Genomic DNA, 19,061 nt, shown 5'->3' with positions numbered 1-19,061 from the left:
CAACATATCAGGAAGTCTTAACTATGACTTCTGTTTCATCAGCTCTCCTCCACCAACCCCTGATTTCAACAAGTGTTTTAAAAAGCTATTTTGTTACTGATGTGGAGGCTGCTCTTGGTTTTTGTATCCAGTAAATTATAGTTAAAGGTATTAATGAGGAAATCCTGAAAACCAGAACCACTCCAAACTGCAGTTTTTATGATTCAATGGGGATTCTAGAGATATTACTTTTCTTTCCATATAGGTTGATGGTTTAGATATCAAATATATGTTTTTCTATGTTTGGCTACTAAATCTTCACATCTTTACATCTCTAATCTCTGGAATTTTTAATGAATGTCTTTCTTTTCTTTTTTTAAACTCTAACTATGTGCACAGATGTAATCTTTAACCAGCAGTGATTTCTGTGAGTCTGGTAAAGGGAGTTTTTATGTGGTTTCCATTGTCCTTATTTGGTTTACATTAGTATTCCATAGACATACTGTAGATTTATCTAGCCTGCTGGCTAACATGTAGGCTTGTCATATAGGATTCTGATATTCCTGTTTTTCCCTTGTCAGCCATGCGTCCGTTTAATAGGCTGATGATAGAGCAGTGGACCAGCACGTGGTCACCCCCCCCACCCCCCAGATCTACAATGCAGCGGATTTTTTGCTGCTCTGCTGCACGTGCTGCTCGGGGACTTAGTGTGGGACCCATATATGAAATAGGATTATCAGCAACCACACTCTGATTAAATCAACAGGATCGCCTACACACCCTATTACAGCTCACACACTCGCAGCTACACTTACCCTGAGAACCTCAATGCAATTTCTCCTCCTATGCAGCAGTAGCTGGCACAGTAACGCAGAATTGAAGAAATTGGTTTGACACACTTTCCGTGTGATTACAGTTCAAAGGCCTTGTGAGCCCTCAATCTGTTGGACAGATGATATCTGCTCTTGTTGGGAATATTAATATTTTTGTAGTTCAGGTGCTGTTTTCCAGGTCACTTTCATTTATGGCATCAGTCTGACCTTTAACCTTTCAATCCTGGATTATTTTTAGACCTGTCGTCATTTTACAACTGTAGGTATATCATACTTCACCTCGATGCAGTTTAGAATCGTGTCTATTTTTTTAAAGTAGCATCAGGAAGCATCTCCGTAACAGATTTAGTATTTAAGTGCTGAATGTACAAATACATTCACCTCTGTTGCATTTCTGCTCCGTGGTTAAGGAGCTCTCAGACCTACTGTTTTCCTGACGACACTGTAGGTTTATTTTGTTCTTTGACTTAGCTGCTAGATGCTACTAACTGCTTGATTGTGGTGCTAAGATACATTCGTTAAACTGTGACTGAACAGTTCTGTCTCAGGGGAGCGATCCAGTCTTTTAATGATCACACCTTTAATGTCTCTGTCTCTGTACTCAGTTCTGCAGTTTTAAATCTATGACTTGTCATTTAGTAGACAAAAATGTAACAGGCAGGGGTTGAAAAAAATAATTAATAAATAAATAAATGTGATTTCACACATAATTGTAAAACTAATTCCTGTTCAAGTACTATCGATCAACATTTACCAGGAACAAAGGCTGCCAACATTATCAGCATGATGGAACCAGACTTAGACTTCCCAAGTACAGTCACGCTTTCAGATCATGATTATATTCATGTCAATCTCATCGGACGCTTACCTGCAAGCAGCGGGCAGCTCTGTCATGAAGGGGACAGTGCCTTGCTCAAGGGCATCTTGAGGTGAAATGGTACCTCCCACTGCCAGTTCACACTCTGAAATGATTTGGCCCATATGGGCCTTGAATCAAACACCCTCTGGTCCCCAGCCCAAGACCTGGTGGACTGAATGTCCCTCAAGAGATTCAAACACAAGCTGTCTGTGTGGGACTCAACCCCTAACACAGCTACACCAGTTTTTACGATGTTGTTTCTGCAATAAAATAAGAATTCATTTCTTTCACAACATGGGAAAACTCCTTATTCACTGATAATGGACTTTGGAATCTAGATAATCTGTAAGACTTAAAAGAGAGCCAACTTACAGTACATGCTAATATAACTTTGACTAGCTAATGGTGTTTTGTCACCATTGTGGTGCTAAGCTTATGTTGTTGCTCCTGCTCGTCTTGATTTAGAAAGTCAATCAACTTTTATTTGTGAAGCGCTTAATCATGTCAACAGACATTTCAAAGTGCTTTTACATGCAAAAACCCAACAGAGCTCTCCAGAGCCAGTATAAGCAACAGCAGCGGGGAAAAACCTCCCTCATTGAGGAAGAAACTCCGGGCAGGACCCAGACTCTGGAGGACGGTCATCCGCCTTGACCAGTTTTGTGGAAAAGAAAAAAAATGAAGATAAGGACAGGGTAAGAGAGAGACAGGGAGAGAGAGTGGCAGATAGGCCAGATGGAGAAGTGGGAAGGTGTTACAGTATGTAGGGCAGATTCACTAACAAACACATCTTGTGCAAATATAGATAATATTAATTGCTATCATTAGAAATCCTGTGTTCTATAAAGACATCAGCAGTGTGGATATAGAAAGTCTGTCTGTGTCAGTTGTGGCTGTTCTAACTCCAAAAGAAGGTTCAGAACAAACTGGATTTCAGTCCTGTGTTGAGACTGAAAGATGCAGCCTAAATTTAACCCTCACTCAACCCTAACTACAGTCTCACAGCCCCGCAGAGTGAGGAGTTCTCTAAAATCCAGCCAAGGCCTGTCGAAACATGATTCAGATCTATCAGTTAAATCACTAGCTTTGTGTTCCTGGTCTGCTTTCATCATCATGGCACAACATGGCAGCGTCTCAGTAGGAAATGTTTGTCTATACTTGGGCATGCTGCTCGGTATAAACACTTTTTTTTGTCTTCACTAAACATTTTCCATGTTTTAATTCCTATTTCTGGTTTGGTTTTACATGACACATATATTTTGTGACTGTGATTGACTGAAAAAACAAATACACAGACTGTTTACGTACACAAAATGGAAATCATGTCTGAACTGTAAACCATAAAACAAAACACATATAGCAGCATGTGTGTTTGTACAGTATGGACAGCTTACACATTAAAGACTGCTGGTGTGCAATGTATGGAACCATAGCTCAACAAAACAATTTATATGGTCATATTCTGCAGGGTAAAAGGTTCCGACATCCAGTGGTTTCACAAAATCACCAGGCCCAAGAAGAAAGATATCCACAAACATCTTGACTTTTACAAAAGTTCTTTTGTCTGCAGGAAAATAACTCTCAGCTTCATGGTGGCTTTGTTTTTGTTTTGGATTCTTCATACACAATATTGTCGTTCTTTATACAGTAGAGTTGAAGGATTAGGAAACAATTTCTCCTCCCAAAAATTCCTTGGTAATAAACTGAACTAAAAATCAACCGTAGGCCTCACAGTTTACATCCTGTGACTCATAAAAATGTAGAAATACAACAGGACAAGCCCGTTTTGGCAGCACAGTCTATTAGACACATCCACCAATGGACACACACACACACACAAACACACACACATACACACACACCTTTCTCTCTCTTTGACCGTTCGTTTGGCTGCTGATCATCTTTGGTCACAGACGTCCCTGCCTATTGGTGTAACAGTTGTGCTCCTGGAGACGTTTATGCAGAGAGACGTGGGTGTTTGCCATCAGGCACACAACGTGGGGATGAGGTGGTGCCACCAAACCCTTCACCAACAACCCAACTGGTTAAACCTACTCAGAGGGCAAAGACAGGAAAAGACAGAGTGAGAATTTTTTTTGTCCCACACCTGTCGATCGTTTCTCAGTAAATCTCCGGTCGTGACAGATGGCCGCCCACCCACTGCTGAGGTTTATTTCTGTTAAAAGGCAGCATTTCCCCACCACTGTCTTAAGTATCAGCTAAAGTGTCAATGTTGGGTCTAAAAAAATTTGGGGCTATAATTAAAATATCTTTTGCATGCAGCTTGTGTTCTTATTTATGTTATTATACAGATTCAATCAGATTAGTCACTAGTTGATAATGGTAACAACAACAAGCTTGTATTGAACTATAATACTGGTTTTTAAGGGATGCCTGAACAAACCAGGCGTGTAATCTGATTTCCAGCAGAGAAAGAATACTTTGCTTAACTCCTGTGGGACCTGACTGACGACGTGACGAGTGGCATCCCATAATGCAGATAAATTATTTCAACCACTATCTTGCATAACTCAGTTTTGAGGAGAAAGTCAAAAAGCGAACATGGGATAGAGTTAAAAATAGAAGTTGGGGTTGGGTTTTAGTCTCGTCTTCTATTTCTTTCACTGCTTTCTTACAGTTATGTGTCATCCTCTCCTTTTTTCTTTTCTACTTTTAATTATTTTGGGTAATGGAGACATGGTGACTTATATGAATCAATTCCATGTTTGGATCTGCGGGGATTGGTTTTCAGAACTAAAGATTACCTGCCTGTGTGTCTGTTAACAAACTGGATGTAGTTGTATGGATCCAGGAAGAATAAGTGCAGTGGCTGCAGAGATGATGAGCCAGACAGGAGGGGGAAAATAATCGAAGAACAGACATTTATTGGAAGGAAGGAACAAGAGACAGATGTAATGACTAAGCAGAGGGCGTAGACTCTTAGGATGAAAGACGGATTAATGCTCCACTGTTAAAATGCTGTGTTGTTGTCCTGCTAAGTCGTCTGAAATTTACACGCTACAGGCATGCACAGAATATTTCACAATTATAATGAAGGCTGGACACAGACACTGGTTGCTACACATGGATGAAAAATGTGCATTGCTGCTTGCAGTCCTGTAAAACAATCACAAAAATAGAGAAGACAGAGACAAGAAGAAAAAGTGGACAAATGGTTGGTGCTGCTTGGCCAGAGTCTACCCCTCATGTGACAAATAAAATAGTCATGCAGTTCACTCTGATTCATGGCCGTCAAATACAAGGAGAGGTGGTTGTGTGTGTGTGTGTGTGTGTGTGTGTGTGTGTGTGTGTGTGTGTGTGTGTGTGTGTGTGTGTGTGTGTTGGCTCTCATTTCCACATCTGGGATAAGTCAAGCAGCTGGTTTAGATTTGGCCTGACTTTCTCTGTCTTTGTTTTATTTCTACTCTTACTTTCCTTAAAATCCTATTATTATTATTTGACGTAGCATTTTTGTTCTTCCTCTTCAGTCCCGATCCATCTTCAGCTCTCAGTTTCTCTTTCGCTTCCTCCACTTGTCTCCATATTTAATATGAGATCATGCAGAAAGAAAACTCGTCACATTTTCAGACCACTGATTGACTTCTGGTGCATTTAGCAGAAATCAAAACGCCTATGTTTTTTTTTTTTCTTCATCTCCTTAAGTCGTTCCTCTGTATTGTCGAGTCCAGACATTTATCACTGCCCACAGCTTGTTGACACAGCCTCACTGCACGTTTGGCTGCCCACCAAGCCCTGATTCTCACTGAATCCAAACACCAATGCAGCGCAGAAACCACAACCATGATTGACAATCCTGTCTCCAATAGAGAGGAGGAGGAGAGACGAGATCACTGATCTCTTAAAAACTGGTGGACTCCTATTTTACATTTCTCATCCTTACATTATTCAGCCTGCATCCTCACTTCAGATCTCTGTGGAATTCCTTGTAACCAAATGAAAACATTCCCATCTGCCATGTCAGCAGTCCTGGATTTTGGTGGAATCTATCATTCCTACCCCCACAAAGTCACACACAGAAACACATGCAGTCCTTCCTGTTTGGGAATGCCTCCTTCCATTTGTTGAATGGATTGCTCAGTGTGTACAAGCAGATAAGTCAGAACAGCTGAAGGAAGAGTTACCGGTCAGTAATGGACACTACACTGTATCTTGGAGGAGAATGAACGATGACCATGGAACAATATACCATTGCTTTGGCAGGTGGCTGTGGAATTATGGTGGAATTGTGTGTGTGTGTGTGTGTGTGTGCGTGTGTGCGTGCGTGCGTGCGTGCGTGCGTGCGTGCGTGCGTGCAGTAGACAGATGTAGCTAGAACAGTGAGGTTTTAGAACAAATAGAAGTGATGGATAGAAGTGGGCTTCAGCTCAACACAGTTGTCTTTACACTACATGGTTCATCTGACCCAGTAATGATTTTTTTTCGTCCCAGGTGACGTAGATCAAATATCAAGAATTGGGAAAGAAGCAACATGGAATTGTGTGTTCTGAGATCAAAATCAAGCCTCATTCATATGTGGAAATAAATCGGTTAGGAATAGGATGATGTGCATTTGTATCACCTATAGGAGGACAGATTAGGTGTTTCCTGTCAATGTGAGTCACACCTCATTTAAAATACATACAGCCAGGCTGCATTAAGTGCCCTACACTGTCAGCCTCCTTTTAACCCTGAACATGTTTGAGTCAAATCCACATATATGGTTGTGGATGTTACCATAAAGTCTTAATGGATGTACGGTAAGTGTAGATGTTCCTTTTAGATTGCTTTTAAACTTAAATGTAACTGGCAACAAAAGAAAAGAGAATAAAGATGTCAAAAAACAAAATGGGCATTGATTTTACAACAGTTTTCCACATTTGGGCGACAATATAAATTAAATAGTATTTTAAAATTCATAATCAGTCATGATTCACTACATTAACACTTCGGTAAAGCATAAAGTGGCTTATAGTGGCTACTTCAGGATATTGCATGAAGTCAGTATCTGATATCTAACATCTTTAAATAATATTTTCATGAGTGAACAATTCATTTTTACCAAAGGTCCAGTTTTACCAAATACTACCTATGACCCTTAGTTGGTCACAGATAGTATTCCGGCGGCATGGTGGCGCAGTGGTTAGCGCTGTTGCCTCACAACACGGCGGACCCGGGTTCAAGTCCCGCGCTGTGCGGAGTTCGCATGCTCTCCCCGTGTCTGCGTGGGTTCTCTCCGGGTTCACCGGCTTCCTCCCACCTCCAAAAGCATGTAATTCAGGTTGATTGGCCGTTCCAAATTGCCTGTAGGAGTGTGCGTGCATGGTTGTATGTCTTTGTGTGTGGCTACGCGGTGCACTGGCGTCGTGCCTCACGCCCTATGCTGCCGAGATAGGCTCCGACTCACTGATGCAGATGACTACCTGAAGGTCATGCAGTCATGTCAAATTGCCACCAGTTGCTGTGTAATTAGTGTGTGTGAGTGTGAGATGGTTGAAGGTACAGGAAATATTGGTGACACCATAAGGGGTGAAAAAATATTGGTTAATAGTAAATTTTGTGGGTGCAAATCTTTTCAAAGTACAAAAGCATTTAAACTCATGGCCAGTATGGTTTGAACATTGAAACAAACAGCAACGCAGTGTCGTCCTGTGGGGAAGGAATGCACGTAAAGCTGAAGCACTTGTTTTTACCACTTAAAGTCTCATAATGTCATTACATGTTTGACAAGCTGGTGAGGATCCCTACTGACACACACCTGTTTCTGTTTATCTGAGGAACTTTTAAGACAATGTTGAAAATGTCTCAGTAGATTTGGTTTCTGTAGAAAATGAGCCGAACTTGTTCCTGAATTTGTCTTAATGTTCACATTATGAACTGGGACACGTTGGTCTGCACAAAAAGATGATTAGCGAACGTGTTCCTTGTTATTCCATGTTCCCTCCTTCAGTAGAATCCAAATCCTTTACAAACTGACCCTCGATGATTAATCCCTGTTGGTTTCCTCCGCTATTCAAAGTACCCATGTGCTACTAATTTTTTCTGTGTTTTTTTGGGAATGCACATCATTATCTGTATCTGTCCTGCTTCTCTTTGCCAACTTTTCCATGTTTGTGTGCTTCCACTATCTGACCCGGTGGACAATCAAGGAATTACAGAGGTGTGTGTGTGTGTGTGTGTGTGTGTGTGTGTGTGTGTGTGTGTGTGTGTGTACTGTCATTTGGATAAAGCTGGTAATAATAAAATAATCACAGTGGTATATTGTGAAATCTGTAACCACATTCTCACATACATATCACAGACTCCAGTTATCTGTCCTGCATGCTTTGTTTCTATAGCTGTCTCAGTGTGTGGGGGTCTTGCATAAGACCACCCCTTATGTTTATGTAAACCTGTCTCTTCAGTCTTTCTCAACCCCTCAACCCTCCCTCCACATGTTAAACTGTCTGTCTCTTCTCCCACCACACCCACACGACACTTCTATGTCGGGATTTAGTTAATATGCAATCAAGTTACATGTTCCAACAGGTAACCATCATCATAATCTAATGAATGGGACTGGTATTCTGACTGTCAAAGATGTAGTTCGGAACAAATGAATCACCTAATTGGGTCAACAGAAAACACACAAAAGTGTAACTGTATGGTCCAAGCGTTCATCAGACATAAATATTATCCTAAACTAAGCTTGTCTGCTCAGTGAGCTTCCCGGACCATCCATGTGGTCTCTTTTTAGCAGATTCCATTTCCTTTCTTACGCCGCGCACATAATAATGAAGATAAAGAAGCGTTTGTGTGTGCCAGTGAGTGGGTGACTTGTTGACTCATTCATTGAATAGATTGGGTCTGTGTGACTTTAAAAATGTGCTGATGTGTTCTACAGGGTTTTGAGATTACGTTCTGTGTTTTCTTTGCTGTTAGAATCAATGGATCTGTTTGTGCGTCTTGGTAATTTGGAAGGAAGTTCTGCTTCAGTGGTCGGAAATATATTGATAACTCCTAGAATATATGTAGAAATGTGTAATTCTATTGTCACAGATTAAATTGATTAACTTTTGTAAAAAGACAGCTAGAACTGGTCAAATTCAGAAACTGATCATTATAGACTTAAATTTGAGTTCACTTGCCTTAAATCACTATCACCAAACTCATCAAAGTTCACTATCCATTCATACATTTTGTCAGCATCCCTTTATAGTTACAAATGTGTGTCTCTGGGTGTATTCTGGGTGAAAGTGCATGCTGACTTTCACCCAGCATGCGCTGGGTGAAATCCTGGGTAGATCTTGGACAGGTCTGTGGTCCGTGAGAGCACAAACTCATGTAGACACATTCACACCTATCAGCTATGGGAGAAAACCATGAACCGCTGAACCTCAGCTCTGCAATGAATGAACATAGATACTCCTGTTCACCTCTTGTCATCAATGTAAGATGAAGTAAGATTAATAGAAATAACATTGATGTTCCACCTGTATTTGATAATAACTGGTAGAGATGGTCAGGAACATCAGATGTGAGACAGTCTCAAGGTGTTGCACTTGAAAAGATTTACCTTTAGGACTAGAATAGGTCTCCTCCTGAGCTTTACTGATTAACCATTGTTAGGTTGATTAACATGTAGAGTGACTGTGGTTCCCTCTTTGACAGATCCAACCTTTCTGTCAACAGGAGGTTTGTTTTACCGGTGTCAGCTCAGTTGTGAACAAACATAACATGACGAAGCAGGTTTGTTTCTTCTGGAGAACAGCATCACTTCTCCCTCACATTCCCACAGAGCCATAAATAGACACATCAACCTAGAACATGTGTCTTTAGTTCTGCTTCTGTAGGTTAGTGTGGGGAGAGGGATATAATCAAATATTAACACATACTTGCTGTATAAGCTGTACCCTATTCAGTGTGGCTGACATTAACCTCTGACTTGTAGGTGGACCTCATGGATGACGTTTGTGTATCAAATAAAAAAGAACTTGCAGATTTTTGCCTGCTAATCACACAGTGTGGCATAGAAATTGAGTTTTTGCTTCCTTTTACTTTAAAACTCCATTGTGTAACATTAACAGACTTCCATGGCATTTTTTATTTAAAATCATCTTACAAAAGATTGGAGGTTATGCAATCTCCTGTCTTGTGTTGTCAAATTTTGACCAATATTGAGCACAAAACTTGATTCTAGATTTGTGTTCTGATGTAATTAACCTGATAGATTACAAAACTCTACAACGTTTTTAAGCATAATCCCTAAACAAACCTGTTGAGCATGATGTCCTGCAGTCGCCGTGTGTGTGTGTGTGTGTGTGTGTGTGTGTGTCTGTGTGTGTGTGCGTCTGTGTGTGTGTGTGTGTGTGTGTGTGTGTGTGTGTGTGTGTGTGTGTGTGTGTGTTCGTTCAGGCCTTATCTGTGCCAGGTCACCCTCTGCTCTCAGATAATAACTGTGTCTGCTTTTGCAGAGCTGGAGTAATTCAGATTTAATATACCTGTAAACCTGTAAACCTGTAAACCTATAAGTGAAGGTCAATTAATACCTTTATTATCTTCTCTTCAGTTCCGTTTGGTTTGGAGGAAGATTTGACAAGATGATATACTATTTTCTTTTGCCATGTCCATGAATTGGACTTCCTGCTTGGTACATATTTCATGACATGTTTTAACAGGTGCTTTGCAGAGATGGCTTGAATCCAAATCCTTGGAGACTCGTATTTTGATCATCAACAGAAAATTCTGCCCTTGACTACTATTGTTTTCATGGAAGAAAACTCACGTTGCCATTTTATAATGTACTATAATCATCAAAGGTCTGTTTTGAAGGAAAGGAAGAGCTGAAATCTCCTAAAGGACAACATGCTCTTTATTCTGAAGCCTCTTTCTGGCTTGCGGGCATGTGGGGGTTGTGATAAATAGCTGAGTTAGTCATTCGCATCACAGCATCATAATATCTCTTGCAATGTGGAGTCATCAGTGAATGGTGAGAATGTCAAGTGTGTTTCACATGTTTATGAAGAGAAAAACAATCTTTTTATACTCAAATACATTTGTTATCTCCGTGAATAGAGTAGCTTGGAGGTTGTTTGTTCAGCCTGTTTGTCGGGCCATCTGTCTGGTTGTGTTTAAGATAACTGCAATGCAGTTAGATAAACTTCAGTTTAGACGTGGATTCAGGATTATTTGTATTGATAGATAGATCTTAGGTGTCATAAAAATAATCCATATTTAGTCAAGTGCTATTATAAATACTTGCTTATTTGTAAATGCAGGTACTTAAACAGGTGATGTTCCAGATCTGGTGATCCATGGTTAAATTTATAGGGCAGAAAAACAGTTACATACATGCAGCTAGGATCACAATGCGTTTTAAATTTGCTGATTCGGTTAGGAGTCAATGTTTCAATATTTTTTGAAAAGTCAATGAGAAAAACCAAAGCCTGTTGTGAAATATTGAGTTTTATTAATAACTGTTGAATTTACTGTGATACCAGTGTGATTCCAAACTCTAGGAATAGATTTTCATGGTCAGTGGGTCATATTAAAGATTAAAGATTAGAAGTTCAATGGTATAATAGGAATTCTGGTTTGTGTTCTCGGACTGTGTTCCAGTTCATGTTCTGCATTGAACATAAATTATAATTTGGTCCTCCAATATGAAGAGGCAACTAGATGCAAAAAATGCAAAAGACATTTGAGCCAAAGACATAGTGTGCAACTACAGCCTGATACGGATCCTGTGTGGATCATCGGCACAGCAAACCAATCTTCTTCTGTGTGAACAAAAGACAACAGGGAGATTCTGTATCCACTACATTTAAGCTCATGTGTCCATCTGAAGAGGAGATTCTTGCTGTGACATACTAGTATTTACCACACTTGCCTGCTCTCAGAGGAATACACAGATGTGATGTAAATATTTAGTTGTGACCTTCATAGAAGATGTAGTGTGTGATCTTTGCTGTTTGTCCTACGCTGCTTTCTGGAGGGGCTAATGATTTATTTCCAGATTATTTGCTGCAAGCATCTGTCTGGACCTTTTACTGTCTTCCAGTGCTGCTCTCTTCTCTCTGCCACTTTTCAATCTATGGTCATGGATGCAAATAGGACAGAAGCAAAAGTCCTGGGAACAAAGTGCTTCTTCACAGGGGGTCTTCCTCTCTAATGTTTCCATATGTGTGTCACACAACCCACCAGGAGGTCAGCAGAGGTTAAAGAGGTTGGAGTTTGGGATGGGCTCCCAGTCCCACTCTCCTACAGTCTTTTCTCAGTTTGTTGCTGCTTGCAGCCTGTGCTGAGCCTGCTATCATATTTTCATTCCTGTTAGTTCTTCAGGTTTTTGGGGCCAAACTAACTTGAGATAATGTCCTCTTGATACACCACCTATCCAACTCTGCATCTTTCATTTATTTCTTTAACTGTTTACTTGGGAAGATCAGATCTGTCACGTACACCACAGACTGTCCAGAACATTCCTGTGTGAGTGGAACACGATCAAACAAACACTTGAACCTCCATTTGTCCAACACCAAAACTTCAAACGGGCCACATTTTTCCATGACTGGAAAAGAGGATACAAGACAGTGTGTCGGGTTACCTTGATGACATACCGGAGGACTGAGGGATCCGTCATCAACTTGTGGCTGCAGCTTTTATTTTAGGTTGGTTGTAGATGGCTTTTTAACAACCAAAAAACACATATATACTATTAGAGGTTAGTGCGGTAACTCCCATTGTGTGAATGCATTGAATGTATGTAACAATATGCACCTGGAAGAACATGGAAGAGGACATTTCTGGTCAGAATAATAGAACCTGAAAAATTCCCTGAATGTACAGGAAGTTGAGTGAATTTTAGCCGATGGTCCTATTTTATTTATTACTTTAAAGTCATTTTATTGTCTTGATCATACAGATTAAGAATCTCAGATCAGCACAATTGAGGTCACATGATGTTGATGCAACACATGTTGTATTTGTCCAAGTCAGCAGAGTGGCTTCCTGTGGGAAGCAGCTGAGTTTTTCTTGTTTCACTCTAAGCCATTTTCTCGTGTCATTAGGGGAGAGAGATCACTGTACTTTCCAACCAACAGTTAAGTTCCACCTGGCTTGAATCGAGGTCACAATACAATAAGTAGCCTGTGTCACTCAAGCTTCCAGCACACTTCCTGTTGACCTGTTGGAGGAATTTACATCATGTAAAACACTAAATCATGTGAAAGGTTGTGTCAGAGGAAAGATTTGATTTTTTTTTTTTTTTGTCCAGCTGTGTGGGCCAGTGTTTGTGACTTGTTACTGTCATTGGTTATGCATTAAAAAAATTAGCATAAGTGTTTTTCACAGTGGTAAACGCCATCCACTGATGTATTCTGTCTCATTATGTAGTCATAATGTTGGCTGTTTTAAAAAAATTTTTTTTAGTGGGTTGTATTAACACTTTTTAGTGTCTTCTGCAAACACTTCCATCGCTTCGCAGCTTTAGCATTAAATTTTCTTGATGTGTAGTGGTTTTCGCAGCATGTTCCATAAATGGCGCACATGTGTTGTCCAAATGATCGATGTTAAAGATGTTTCCTTACTTTGCATGTGTTTTTTCTTAAGTTGCAGTGCATAGGAAAAAAATTCTTGACTTATGTTTAAATGTTTGCTGCAGTTTTTGATGATTCGAAGACACAAGGATAGATTGTCCTTTTTGTAAACATCATGTTTGGTCCCTTTGTCTCATCGTCCATTGGTGCAGTTCAATATTATTTCAGGGAATGAGTGTGATGTTTGTTGGGTGTTCGGAGGAGGGGTGTAAGGGGAGGCAGTGAAGGCGTCTTTGTTAGCCACACGTAAAATACCAGTGTTTGGCTTTGCGTGTTATTGGTGTGAAAAGGCAGCTTGTTTCAGCAAAACAGTTTTTTGTGAGGGGATCATTTACTGAGGACTCTTTTAATTGAGTCGGTGGCACACGACTAGCTGTTCATAGTGGTTGTGGCAAATGCACAACAGCAGATTAAATCTTTTAGCTCTTTTTGTACAAAAAAATCTTTACATTTAACGAAAGAACACATGAACTGATGAGTGTTCGAATTAATTTTATGTTTACCAGTTCATTTCTTTACTCGGTGGCCAATAAAGGATTGCAGAAAGATGGCAAGCAGACAGACAAACAAAGACAGAAAAGAGAACAGATGAATTCTGAGGGGCAAATTTTAGAACAAAGAGTCCATTTCATTATATGATAAAATCTTTTGTGCCATTAAATACAACAATTTAACAATACAGATCAGTGTAAAATGTTGTAGGAAAATTTTTTTTTGTTTCAAGGACTGGATGACATTGGTTTAAACAGTAAAAACAATGGAATGAAGGATTGGCTGTAGTTACTGTCCCCACCCTATAACCCACCCATCGTATGTTGAGGCAAAATGATCCATCCTAACCAGATGCAATCTGTGTTTTTATTTTAAATTCAGCAAAGTCCCACTGATAATGTATGATTAGGATAAAACAAAACAAATAAAACAAGGAATGCCTTAAAATCATGGCTAATTTTGCAGAAACCAAGTCAGACCACAGAGCTTTCAGAGATCAGCATCCTACTCAAGGACACTTTGTCTGTGGTAGCAGATGCTGCAGATACATCAGGCCACACAGCCATCTTTTGGGCTGATTTCCCAAAAGAAAAAGGAGAACCTCACAGACAAAAGGCAGAGCTGGTAAGAGAGGCAGACACTCAGGGACAGACACATCACACAAAGAGGAAATTGGTCAGTCAAAAAAAGCTCATGTAATGCTGATGCCTGTTTCCATGGTGATTTGGATCAATGAACGGTTGCCACGGAGCTTACTACCTGGAATTCTGGGAAGGGATTTTTTGTTATCTCTGCATGCATCATGAACAATGCCCGCCCCCCCCCCCGGTAACCATCCGCCCCTCACCACTATGCAAAGACAGTTTTCTGTTTGGACTTATTTTCTTCACCCGCAATCACCATCTTTATACCGTATCTAAACACACCGTAATGTGAATTGTAAATAGTTTTTGTATTCTTATCCTATTCCTCACTCACTACTATTCTCTTCCGCCTTTCTATGCACGGACACCGCGTCAAGTTCCTTGACAGTAATTTTTACTGTTCTTGGCAATAAAACCTTTTCTGATTCTGATTTCTGATTCTGATTCTGATTCTGAGTCTGATGTGAGTGTATACCATCTGAACTTGTGGCCGGAGAATGATGAAAGCGGTTATGTTATGAAAAGAGAGTGTAGCAGTTGAATCTGTATGGTGTGTTTTCATGTAGCACAGGCAACAAAAAAAAACAACAATGACTAATCCTCAAAGGTGAAACCAGAAGCTGCCAGACCTCTGCTGAAGGTCTGAAGTGGTTTTGTGATTCAACCTTTTAGGACTGGTCATTGTTGAAATTGCTGCCTGGTCAGGAAGACACAATCATACAACTAGACACCGGAAGCACAAACCTCCTGAGGGCCGCACAGTTTCCCACTCATGCCTTTACATTCGGAATCACATTTTTTTATCTTAGTTGTTTTGATACAAGAACACATTTTGCCGCTGTGAGCAGTTTTCTTCCAGATCAGTAACTTCTGAAGAAATTAAATTTTATGCCTAACTTACACGTCACTGACAATAAAATGAAATGTTCCGCTTCACCATTTCTCGGGTGCTTTTGTCAACATCAGATTTTGATGTGTGTCAGATATTACGGAAACATTGCTGTATATTTTTTGGCTAAGCATTACTGTAATTACATCCCACACAGCGGTGATATATTGTAATTATCAGTGTTTGTGTTCATCCGTCCATCCATTAGTCCACCAAATATCTTCACAACCGTTGCAGATAGAAAAATGAAAGAAAAAGCACATTAATCGGGCGGCAAAGGGGATGAAAATGAGATGACCTTGAGAAAACTAGGTCAAGGTCAAATTTCAACTTTTGTAGTCATCGTGGATTTTTGGAAGGCAGTCACGTGATACCGTACGCGCATTTTATTGGCTGACAGCGTCCGGAAGTGCACTACGTTCTGTGAGTCTCGGACTTACATGAGACACAAAAGTAGTTTAAACAGTCGATAAGAGTGTGGTTTAATATCAGTATGGGGAGGTTCATAAATGTTTAAATAACCGTAAATAATAAATATTTCGTCACTTCGTGACCGCGAGGAGCGACATCTTTGAAACCTGATGAGATATAATAATTAACAAAAAAAAGCAGTATTTTCAGGAACCCAGCGCCACAGAAATGTGTAGGTCAGGTTAAATTTTAACTTCATTGGCGTCGCGGGATGTTGCAGTCTGTGACTGCATTGCTATTCTTTTGACGTTAGAAGTGAAAATCTTGACATTGACACCCGTTAAGCCGTTCCAAATTGCCCTTAGGAATGAGTGTGTGTGTGCATGGTTGTATGTCTTTGTGTGTGGCTCTACGGTGCACTGGCGTCGTGCCCGGAGTGTCCCCCGCCTCACGCCCTATGCCGCCAAGATAAGCTCCGGCTCCCCATGACCCGCTGCGGCAGATAAAGCGGTGGTAATCTGTAGATGACTGACTGACTGACACCCATTAAAAAACAAATCTGAATCTAAACGACTATCTAGACCATCAATAAGATGTAAAAGACTGTTTTTGGAACCACACCCTGTCCCTCCAAAACATTTCATCAAAGTCATGAACAACATTTTAAAAGCCTCATCATTTGACTATACATGTATAACAGAAGTCTGACATGTTCATTCTTGATGGCTTCAGAGATAATAGTGTTTAAGCCCATCAGGCCATTAACTACATGCATGTGTACGAGACAACCTGGAACTGTTATTACTACAATGAAGCATTAATGCTGGCGTGTGTGTGTGCGTGTGTGTGTGTGCACTGCGCATTAGGTATTGGATTTTCTCTCCATCCACCTGATTTCAATACAGAATGAGGTCGTAGCCCCCACAGCCTGATTTGCTGTGTCAGCTCAGGAATAATGCAAAACAAAAAAAAAGCATGGAAACATTTGATGAGCTGCTTTCTAACACTGGTATTTTTCCAAATGTAGTTTGTTCACCATTGGTCGAGTCCCCTTTACTGAACAGATTAGCATGTCTCCTCTCACTGGACTGAGTTGAACACTTGTTTTATTCAAAGTGCATCATGTCCACCAAACACACATTATGTCATCTCCAGTGTACGTCTTTGCTAACGTCTCGCTGCCTGTCACTCCGTTAGCCATGGGGCCCAATGCTGGTGTATGTTGTTCCCTCTGCCACGGCCCCTCTGGTCTATGAAGTGATGCTGATGTGGATGTGATGTGCCATGTAACGGGATGCCAAATGGGTCTGGAAGACATGGGTGAGTGTGTGAGTGTATGCGTGTGTGTGCATGCATGTGTGTGTGAGAAGATAGCTGTGTGAGCCTCATGCTACAGTACACACAGCATGGGGAACCAGAATAGACCCAGTACGCCGATGAGAATGGTCACAGGGGTTGATGGGAGTGCACGTGGATCTTGTGCATGTGAGTCGCCCCCCCCCTCCCCCTCACTGGTGATGTCAGACTACTGGCAATAGGAGCCCATCCCCCCCTCCAGATTGAGCTTCATCATCATCATAAGTGGAGCAGCTTTGGGGCATCCCCACAGAGGAACTGATGTCATTGAGACAAATTTTTGAAATTCATACGTTGTCTTTGCTGCTTTTTTATTATGTCTTGCAGCATCACACGTTGGCTAATCTTTGAGAAGGACAAATAAGGGCGCCATACACACTAACATGCTTACACACACTGAATTACTCACATTTTCCTGTGCAATGCTATTTTTATTTTCAGTATTTATCCATGACAGAGTTGACAATCTTCTTAGTCTACTGATTTTTTTTAAATCCGTCTATAATTCCAAATATGCTTTGACACACATGTACACACATGACCTGTAACACAAAGCACAACTGGCACCACGTTTTCTTAGGTATTGAATTTAGCCATTAGATCAATAGGGTGTGTGTGTGTCAATGTCAATCACTCTTTATTGGTGGTGTGTGCACTCAAAGACACAGCATGTTTTAATGAGCTTTCCCCTGATTGAACGGCTGTTTGTGATGTGTGGCTTTGTGGAGACATGCTGTTAGTAAGTGAAGCTTGTGTGTGTGATGCTGGATTTCTAATTGACATTTGGCAAAAGAGCAGACAGTGTAATGTAGCTGGATTAAATTATATGTACAAATTTTGCAACAGCAACACTTAATGCAACAATTGACCTCAACAGTTTTCTACAAACCATGTTTCTCTCTTCCAAGCAATACGACTGCGCCTTCTCTCTCTACCACACTGGTGTGCCTGTTGTCTCAGTGCCATGTCGCGGTGCAGGTGGAATAAACAGTGTTTCTAGATGAGAGATAAAGAAAGAGACAGGTGCAACACAGACACAAGCCAAGAATCAGCTGAATACCTCCAGTGGTGGCAGAAATACTCAGGTAGTAGGTTTTTTTTTTCTGGGAGAGGAAGTAAAGTCACATGCCAGGCCCTCCTGCACAGTTTATGATGTGTTACTGAATAAACTGGCTGAGCAGAAGTTGTTGCCTAAGTGTTTACATGTTCTTCCTCCATCTCCTACATGTAACGGATGAAGATGAGGGTGAGGTTGAGACTGTGATGAAATCATCATCTCCCAGTTTTATGGCATTCCAGCCAATATGTTTTGCACGAATGGGTGCAACATTGTTCTCCAATAAGCTCCAGCTGTAGAGAGTGAAGATGAGTGTGTGTGTGTGTGTGTGGCTTTTAGGAAGATTTTTCACTTCAATTAACTTTTGCTGTATAAAGGTTTTCATGTCAAAGGACTAAAAAAAATACAATTTGGCACCACATTTACCCCAGTTACAGCTGGGGTCCAGACACAAGGGGTTGCCACAACAACTGGGCCTGTATGTGTGTGTGTGTATATGTGCGTGTTTGTGTTTGGGTAAGCATGAGAGGCCACTCACAAACACACACAACCTCCTCATGTTCTGTGACTGAGATCTGTATTTATGGTTGCGAATTCATGTCAAAGTTGTTGATTTGCAGTAGAATATTTTTGTGTTACTGCCCCCTCTTTCAACTTTTACATTTTTAATGTTTAAGTACCAGCAGACATCTGTGCATGACGTCGTTCATTGATTTTGAATTTTAGCATTTAGCACTAATCTAATTCCAAAGTGATGCCTCCTGTCAATCCATCACTCAGGTTGGATGTAAGTGTATGTGACTGATTGTAGCTTAATGTTCAGGGGGATGTAGACACTACATTTTAATACAATGAGACACACCTTTGGAAAGCCTGCAATGAATTAACACGTTTCACCTCTTCTCTTTCCTCTTTCATCTCTGACTTCCTGTCTTTCCATCTGCTTTTTTAAAGTTCTACCAATGCAAGAA

General features: G+C 40.6%; 1 protein-coding gene across 5 annotated transcripts in view; it reads left to right on the top strand.

Annotated features, from left to right (window-relative positions):
• Window positions 1–19,061, top strand: part of LOC137594820 (arf-GAP with coiled-coil, ANK repeat and PH domain-containing protein 3-like) — a 48,858-nt gene that overhangs the window by 6,555 nt on the left and 23,242 nt on the right. The window lies entirely within an intron of this gene.

This window comes from Antennarius striatus, chromosome 5 (assembly GCF_040054535.1).
Source record: "Antennarius striatus isolate MH-2024 chromosome 5, ASM4005453v1, whole genome shotgun sequence".
Taxonomy (NCBI): domain Eukaryota; kingdom Metazoa; phylum Chordata; class Actinopteri; order Lophiiformes; family Antennariidae; genus Antennarius; species Antennarius striatus.
The sequence above is the reverse complement of the archived record's forward strand: the minus strand, read 5'-3'. Positions and strand labels throughout refer to the sequence as shown.